Below are 8,753 nucleotides of genomic sequence, written 5' to 3' on the forward strand. Positions count from 1 at the left end.
GAATTACTGCCGAAGCGGGACCCGCCGCCGAAGTGCAGCCCCCACCGCGGGTCTTCGGGGCACTTCGGCGGCGGGTCCCGGAACAGAAGGACCCCCCCCCGCCGAATTACCGCCGAAGATCCGGCTGCACTCCGGCGGCGGGTCCCGCTTCGGCTGTAATTCGGTGGCGGGGGGTCCTTCTATCCCGTAGAGGAAGGACCCCCCGTCAGCGAAGACCGGAAGCGAAGAAGCTCCGGGGGCCCAGGCCCTGCAAGAGTTTTCTGGGGCCCCCGGAGCAAGTGAAGGACCCCGCTCCAGGGGCCCCGAAAAACTCTCGTGGGGGCCCCTGCGGGACCCGGGGCCTGGGGCAAATTGCCCCACTTGCCCCCCCCGCACGGCCCTGGTTGAGGTTGCACTAGTAGGATGTAGGGGTGCCGAGTTTCCACTATGCTGGGGGGCTGCCCCCCCTCGGGCTCCCTCCAGGCCCCGCCCCCACCCACCCCTTTCCCCAATGCCCCACTCCCGCATTCAACTCCTCTCCCTCCCGCCCTGTCAGCGGGCAGGAGGCGCTGGGGGAGCGAGAGGAGGTGACGGGGGCGGGGGCTGCTGCTGGGCACTAATGACCCATCTGGTTTCCCCCCCCCCGCCCACGGATGCTCCAGTCTCGAAGCAGCCAGAGGCGGTGCCTGCCCCCGGTCACGTGACACGTGAAGTCTCTAGTGCGGAGGAACCGGAGAGAACCAGCTGCAGCCCCGGGCGGGCAGAGCTCCGCCGGGCCGGGCTCCGCCTGCGGGGAAACGGGCGCGGCACCGGCGCGTAGGGTGACCAGACGTCCCGATTTTATCGGGACTGTCCCGATATTTGCTTGTTTGTCCCGCATCCCGACCAATGTTAGGTCGGGACACTGGACAAACAAGCAAAGGCTCCGGAGCCTGGAAGGGCTCGCGCCCTTCCCCGCCCCGACTCTGCCTCCTCCTTCCCCAATTGGATCCCTCCCCAAATCCCCGCCCCCATCCCCGCCCCATTGGCTCCCTCCCCAAATCCCCGCTTCTTGCCAAGCCACCATGCCCAGGAGACGCAGGGGAACGTGGGGCCGGGGTGAGTGTGAGTCCGGCCTGGCCCCGAGCAGGCAGGACTCGGGCGCGGTGCCTGGATGGAGAGTAGGGAGTGGCCTGCGGGGCCAGTCGGTGGCTATTCTCCCCTCTTGGGCAGCGGGACACGGGAGCAACCGCTGCTGCAGCTCCCACTGCCGCGGGGGGAGGAAGTGGCCAAGCACGTGGCGCCCGGGCCTGAACCCGGGCCTGCTGCGGGGACCCAGCAGCACGCACACTGTGCCCCGCCACTAGCCAGTCGCGGCTGGGCTGGCTGCCCAGCTGGTGCAATCCCGCGGCGGAGGCATCGGCAGCCCAGCCCCGTTCGTTCCCCTATGGGACCCGAGCAGGATGGGGGGGCTGGGGCCTGCTGCCCCCACTCCAGGGCCGCCCGTGGGATTGCACCAGCTGGGCAGCCAGCCCAGACGCAACTGGCCAGGGGCTGGGCGCGCGGTGTGCGTGCTGGGTCCCCGCAGCAGGCCCGGGCTCGGGGGGTTCATGGGCACCAGAGCCGCAGCCGCCAAGTTTGGCCAGTGGCCGCTTACTCCCCCCGGGGATGTGGGAGCTGCAGCAGCGGCTGCTCTCAAGTCCCGCTGCCCAGGTGGGGAGAACAGCCGCCGCCGCCTGGCCCCGCAGGTCACTCTGAACTCTCCCTACAGGTACCATGCCCAAGTCCTGCCTGCTTGGGGCCAGCCCGGACTCACACTCACCCCGGCCCTGAGCTCCCCTGAGTCTCCCGGGCCTCCCTCCAGCGCTTGCGGAGGGAGAAGGAATTGGGGGTGGGGAATTTTTTTTTTGCTCTTCCGCCATTTTTCCCCCATTGCCGCCCCCCCCCCGCGTCCCGATATTTGACCTGGGTGATCTGGTCACCCTACCGGCGCGTGGCAGAGCAGAGCCTGTGAGAGGCGGGGCAGGTTCGGGCAGTAACAGCAAGAGGGTTTGATTGGTCGGTAGGAGCTCCACATGCTAATCAGGAGGCGTGTTTCTGTAAATAGCGACATAAACATCCTCTAAGGGCCAGTGCGCTAAAGCTGCCTCGATTGTGCTTCATGACATGGGGACCTGGCTTTAGATTTGTGTCCTTTAGTTCGCTGGGGGTGAAACCCACTGTATGAAAACACTCACCGTGGGGTAAAAGCGTGTGCGCATTAGGGTGGGTTTGTAGCTGAGCAAAACTCTGTTTTCAAAGATTGTTTTTAATGTTTGTGATTAAGGAAGTGTGGTTGAAAGTGTCTGATCTAGCTAACCAGCAGGGGAAGTTACATTGTTTCTTTTAAGCATGAAGTAAACACCCAGTGTTGTTTTCATAGAGTTGCTCTTTGCTATTGATGACTTTTCCTGTTTTCTTTTGGGGGAGCCAGCAGAGGGAGAACACGGACTGAGTGGTTAAACCTTGCAAAGCAAATTGAAAAATATGTTTTTGGGTTTTTCTGTTACATGAATCTGTTTACAGTTTTTGCTGATAGTCTATTTCACGGCACAACTTAAATTTGTTTTGATAGGATTTGGAAGAGAAGTAAACCTAGTTTGCAATTGGTGTTTTAAAGATTTCTAGTTCAGGATTTACTAAAAAAATTTTAATATTCTTTTATGCTGCTGTATCTTTTTCTCTTGTAATCTTTGTCAGAATTTAGGTAGGGTCCCGTGTCAGCAAGTTCTCTTCCTTTTCCACTTTCTTCTCCGCTTCTCTTTTCTTCCCTTCCCATTTTTCTGGAAGCCCCTAGTTTTACTCCTACTGCTCTGGCAGGGGGTAGGCAGTTTTCTCTTGGCCCCAAGCCCATCAGACAATCCACACAGGATCTGAGAGTTGCTATCACCTGGCCCTATAGTGGGTAGAAGGTGGAATGGGGAGAAAAGCGGCTCACACAGAGCCCCTGCCATTGGGGAGAATGGGGGACCTTGCTATGGGTGGAATCAAACACACACAACCCCTGCCATGGAGAAAGACTGGGGAACCCTGGAATGGGTGGAGGAGACAATGAAGGGCATGGGGGAGGGGTTTACATGAGGGATTTGCATATATCAACATCTCCCATGACCCACTGGGTGTTTTCCTTCCCATCTTATTTCTTCTCTTTTCTGTTACTCTCTTTTTTTCTGTCTGAGGTAAATGAAAAATCCACACCCTGAGAGACGTAGCTGAGCTGACCTAAACCCTCCTACAGTAACTCCTCACTTAAAGTCGTCCTGGTTAACGTTTCGTTATGTTGCTGATCAATTAGGGAACATGCTTATTTAAAGTTGTGTAATGCTCCCTTCTAATGTTGTTTGGCAGCCGCCTGCTTTGTCCACTGCTTGCAGGAAGAGCAGCCCGTTGCAGCTAGCTGGTGGGGGCTTGGAACCAGGATGGACCGGCAGCCCCCTATCAGCTCACCACTCCCCTAAGTTCCCTGTGCAGCAGCTGCCTGCAGTTCCCTCCCGCCATGTGCTACTCCTGCCCGCTGCCTTGGAGCTGATCTCCAAGACTCCTGCTTGCTGTGCTGGGGGAGGGAAGGAAGAGGGGGGGCTAATGTCAGGGTGTCCCCCTACCTCCTGCACCTGCACCCTGCTTACCCCATCTTCCATAGAGCAGGACTCAGGAGGGAGAGAGCTTGCAGCAGCTGGGGTCTCAGCAAGCTGATCTAATTAACAAAGCAGTGTACTTAAGGGAAATGTGCATATCTCTCTCCATTCCTGCTGCCTTGCAGAGTGAGAGAGTTAACCCTTGAGGGCTCAGCCAATTGCTAGTTCATCATTTAGCAGTAAGGGAAATATCCCACCCTCTGACTCCTCTACCTGAACCAAGCTTCACAATCATCATCACTGTGTAGCAGTATTAAATTGTTTGGTTAAAACTTATACTCTGTGTGTGTGTGTGTGTGCACACAAACAATCTTTTGTCTGGTGAAAAATATTTCCCTGGAACCTAACCCCCTCATTTACATTAATTCTTATGGGAAATTGGATTCGCTTAACATCGTTTCGCTTAAAGTCGCATTTTTCAGGAACATGACTACAAGGTTAGGTGAGGAGTTACTGTATAGACTGCTAGTTGTAAAAGCGAGAGGGGAGAGCACAGACTGAGTGGTTAGGCTTTGTATACTGAATAAAAGAAGGAGTTTTTTCAGTGTACCAGAAATCTAGTTATGAGGAAGGTTAGATATAATAGCTTTATTTAGAAACTTGCATAACGCTTAGGTGCAGATAGTCTGGTTTTCTTTTTGCTGGGGTGGGTTTTGAGTAAATCATTAGTCTGCTTGGTTTCTTTCCTAATCTGAAGTGGATTGAGCCTCTAAATCCTTCTACTCCTCCCCACTACCTCCCAAATGTGAAGGGGAACAACCTCAACCTTTTGTCTTATTCTGCTTTGTAGGAGAAAGATGCTCTATGTAAATAGTCATGATCCATTTAGGTTAATTCTTATGCTGAATGGCAGGTAGGAGAGGGTATAAATCATTTGAGACTCTTGCCCCACTCCCTGTGTGGCCTGTGTTTTTCTTTGTTTTAAAATGAGACTGTCTAGTTTTTATGTAAATATATTTGGGGGGTTTCACTCATATTTATATTGCTATGAATTTCATGTGCTCTTGTCTCACAGCAGACAGGGGGGAAAAAGCCTGTGGCAATGGACTTTGCAAAATTATAGACTAGTGATTCTCAACCTGTGGCCCAATCAGCAGCTGCGGCCGATGTGGCATCCTCAGGGCCATACAGGTAGTATATAGTGTGTGGATTCTGCTCAAATAACACAGAGAAAGTTGCCTATGCAGCTCACAATGGTAAATAGGGTCAGACCAGAAGATATCTTCTTTCCAAGTGGGAATTGTGCAGGGATGAACAACAGACCTAGTGCAGCTGTGTTGCCACTGTCTACTAGCACTGAAATGGTTCAGAATGCCTTGGTTCAAGTGGCACCAGTTCTAAAAGTAAGGGTGATTTAGTGCTGTGGTTCTCAAATGGGTATCCAATGGTCTTCCAGGGGGTACATCAACTCATCTAGATATTTGCCTAGTTTTACAACAGGCTACATAGAAAGCACTAGCAAATTTGTAACAAATTAAAATTCATACATTGATTTGTTTATACTGTTCTATATACTATACACTGAAATGTAAGTACAATACTTATATTCAAGTGATTTATTTTTATAAATATTGCATCTGATTATGTAAGCCAGTAGTTTTTAAGTGAGGTAAAACTTGGGGGTATGCAAGAGAAATCAGACTCCTGAAAGGGGTACAGGTGTCTCTAAAGGTTGAGAGCCACTGATTTAGTGCAGGTACGACCGGTAACATAGAACCCTGCAAAAACTTTTAGTGCAGATGAATTTGAGAGCAAGCCAGAGAGAAACAGATGCGGAGCATGCTAGAAAGGGCTGACCTGTCCGCATTGTCTGTGCCTGACAGGCTGTCATGTGGTACGGAGGAGCCTGTGAGAGGTATGGCAAAGCAAGAGGGTTTGATTGGTCGGTAGGAGCTCCACATACTAATCAGGAGGTGTGTTTCTGTAAATAGTGACATAAACATCTTCTAATGTACAGTGTTCTAAAGCTGTCTCAATTGTGCTTTAATGAAATGGGAACCTGGTTTTAGATTTTTGGTCTTTAATTCGCTGGGGGTGAAACCTGTTGTATGAAAACATTCACCGTGGGAAGAAAGCTTATGCACATTAGCCTGGGTGTGTAGCCAAGCACAGCTTTGTTAAGACTATATTTTCAGGGATCATTTCTATAGTTTGTTATTAGAGATGTGTGGTTGAAAGTGTCTGATCTTGCTAACCATAATGAGAAGTTAAAGTGTTCTTTTCTGAGTATGAAGTGAGTAGACAGTGGTGCTTTAATGCATTTGCTGTTTGCTATTGATGAGTGTTCTTGCTTTCCTTTTAGGAAGCTGAAAGGAAGAGAACACAGACTGAGTGGTTAGTCCTTATAAAACAAGTTTAAAAATAAATGTTTTGGTTTTCTTTTCTGTTATCTGAATTTGTTTAAAGCAAAGCTTTTATGCAGTTCTGTTTAGTAGCAAGTTTTATTTTGATTTGGTAGAATTTGGAAGAAAAATAAAGGTAGTGTGAAAATGGTGTTTTAAAGGTTTCTATTCAGTACTTACTGAAAGATTTTTTAAATTTCTTTATGCTGTTCTCTCTTTTTTTTCTTGTAATCTATTTAAGAATTTAGGTAGGGTCCTGTGTCCGCACGTTCTCTTCCTTTTCCACTTGCTTCTCCATTTCTCTCTTCTTTCCTTCCCATTTTTCAGGAAGCCCCTATTTTTTACTTCTCCTGCTCTGGCAGGGCATACGCAGTTTGCTCTGGGCCCCAAGCCCATCAGACAATCCACACAGGATCTGAGAGTTGCTGTCTCTTGGCCGTATAGTGGGTAGAGGGTTCTAAAGCTGTCTCAGGGTATGTCTACACTATGGGATTATTCCCATTTTACAGAAACCGGTATTTGGAAACAGATTATATAAAGTCAAGTGAACGTGGCCACACTAAACATTAATTTGGCAGTGTGCGTCCATGTACCGAGGCTAGTATCAATTTCCGGAGCATTGCACTGTGGGCAGCTATCCCATAATTCCTGCAGTCTCACCCGCCCATTGGAATTCTGGGTTGAGATACCAGTGCATGATGGGGCAAAAACAGTGTCGTGGGTGATTCTGAGTAAATGTCATCAGTCAATCCTCCCTCCGTGAAAGCAACGGCAGACAATCATTTTGCACCCTTTTCCCTGGATTGCCCGGGCAGATGCCATAGCACGGCAATCATGGAGCCCGTTCAGCCTTTTTTCACTGTCACTGTATGTCTACTGGATGGTGCTGACAGACATGGTACTGCAGTGCTACACAATAGCATCCCCTTGCCTTGTGCAAATTAGCAAAGATAGTTGCCAGCTGCACTGTACTGTCTGCTGCTTTGCAAATTGACAATGACAGTTACAAGTTATACTGTACTATCAGCTGCTGTCATGGGTGCTCTTAGCCAGCCTCGGTGAGGTCAGCTGGACTCAACCCTCCGTGCAAACTAAATGAGCTGCCCACAGATTCTGGCAGCCACAATGAGCATTTGGTGTGAGAGCTCAGACCTGTCCCTGTGCCAGAGGGAGGGGGGTTATCTGTGAGGGGACTGGACCACTGACCTATCAGCTCTTAACTCCCAAACTTTCAGTAATTCTGTTATCAATACCTGTGAGTATAATTTAAACAGCCATACTAGGCTGGGCCAAAGGCCCATCTAGCTCTGTGTTTTATCCTCTGACAGAAGCCAATACCAGGTGCCCCAAAAGTTAATCAACAAGGCACCACTGGGAGTTGAACCCAGGATTTCCTGTTTACAAGACAGGTGCTTTAGCCAACTAAGCCATGGTGCCTGCCTGTAGCCAAAACACAGTGTCTGCCCACACCTGACTCCCTGCCATCCCCGCTGGGGCCTGAAAAGTTTTGCTTGTGTTTGGATTCTGCAGAGCAGAGGAGCAGGTGAGGTTTTCCTTGCAAGATATGTGTGTGTGTGTGTGTGTGTGTGTGTGTGTGTGTGTGTGTGTGTGTGTGTGTGTGTGTGTGTGTGTGTGTGAGAGAGAGTGAGAGTGAGAGTGAGAGTGAGAGAGAGAGAGAGAGAGAGAGAGAGAGAGAATCTTTGGCCAGGTCTGCACTACAGTTATTTCAGCATCATTATATTGCTCAGGTGTGTGAAAAACACACAAACACACAACACTCCCTCGGTTGGCAGCTTGTGGCTGGTGCACACACTGCAATGCCACGTCTGGCGACAAAACTGCCCTGTTTTGGTGACAAAATAAAACCTCCTCGACGAGAGACCTAGAGCTTTGTGCAGCAAACTTAAAGTGACAAATTGTCAGTGTAGATGCTGCTGGTCATTATATCACCATAACTGGTCTCCACCAGTATCCCACCCGGTCTGCCGTGAACTCACCTGCCCTGCATTCCTGCTACTGATGCTGGGCCCCTCCCCTTTCATAGCACCGGGAAGTTCTGACAGCTGAGCCCCTATCTGCACCAGGATTAGGTTGATATAACTGCATTGCCAGCATAAGTAATGTAATTACACCAACCTAATTTTGTAGTGTAGAGGTGTCCAAAGAATCACACACACACCTTGGGAGCAAAACTTTCACCTGCTCCTCTGCTTTACAGAATCCAAACACGAGCAACACTTGTCAAGGCCCAGTGGGGATTGGCAGAAAGTCAGGTGTGCACAAACACAATGCTTTTAATAACAGCCAGTGTCATGGCTGAGCTTGTTAAAAGCACCAGTTTTGTAAACAGGAGATCCTGGGTTCAACTCCCAGTGGTACTTTGAGGAGTGGCTTTTGGGGCACCTGGTATTGGCTACTGTCAGAAGACAAGATTCAGAACTAGATGGACCTATGGTTTAAATTACACTCGCAGGCACTGATAATAGAGTTACTGAAAGTTTGGGTGTTAAGAGCTGATAGGTCAGTGGTCCACTCCCCTCAATGATGTTTTACCATTTCCACTTGCTAAACTCTCTCCCAACCTTTATAAAATTACAGTGCAGACATATGGGCTTGAGCCCAACCTCTGAGGCCCCATGAGGGGTGATGGTTTCTGAACCCAGGCTTCAGCGTGAACACAAATATCTGCACCACAGTTTTTAGCCTCTCAGCTTTACGTCCATGAGCCCAAGTCAGATGACCCAGGCCAGCCCTGCTGCCATCTTTGTCCCAGGAGAGA

General features: G+C 50.1%; 3 non-coding genes across 3 annotated transcripts; 2 read left to right on the top strand and 1 right to left on the bottom strand.

The window, feature by feature from the left end:
* Positions 1 to 2,241: 2,241 nt before the first annotated feature.
* On the top strand, positions 2,242 to 2,457 carry LOC123359312. The gene has a single exon (XR_006575842.1). It is a non-coding gene; the product is annotated as a small nucleolar RNA U3 (small nucleolar RNA).
* A 3,294-nt stretch (positions 2,458 to 5,751) lies between these two features.
* LOC123359316 lies at positions 5,752 to 5,968 on the top strand. Its single transcript, XR_006575845.1, has one exon. It is a non-coding gene; the product is annotated as a small nucleolar RNA U3 (small nucleolar RNA).
* A 1,369-nt stretch (positions 5,969 to 7,337) lies between these two features.
* Positions 7,338 to 7,411, bottom strand: TRNAT-UGU. Its single transcript has one exon. It is a non-coding gene; the product is annotated as a tRNA-Thr (tRNA).
* Positions 7,412 to 8,753: the final 1,342 nt, after the last annotated feature.

The sequence above is a fragment of the Mauremys mutica genome, unplaced genomic scaffold (assembly GCF_020497125.1).
Source record: "Mauremys mutica isolate MM-2020 ecotype Southern unplaced genomic scaffold, ASM2049712v1 Super-Scaffold_100104, whole genome shotgun sequence".
NCBI classification, from domain to species: domain Eukaryota; kingdom Metazoa; phylum Chordata; order Testudines; family Geoemydidae; genus Mauremys; species Mauremys mutica.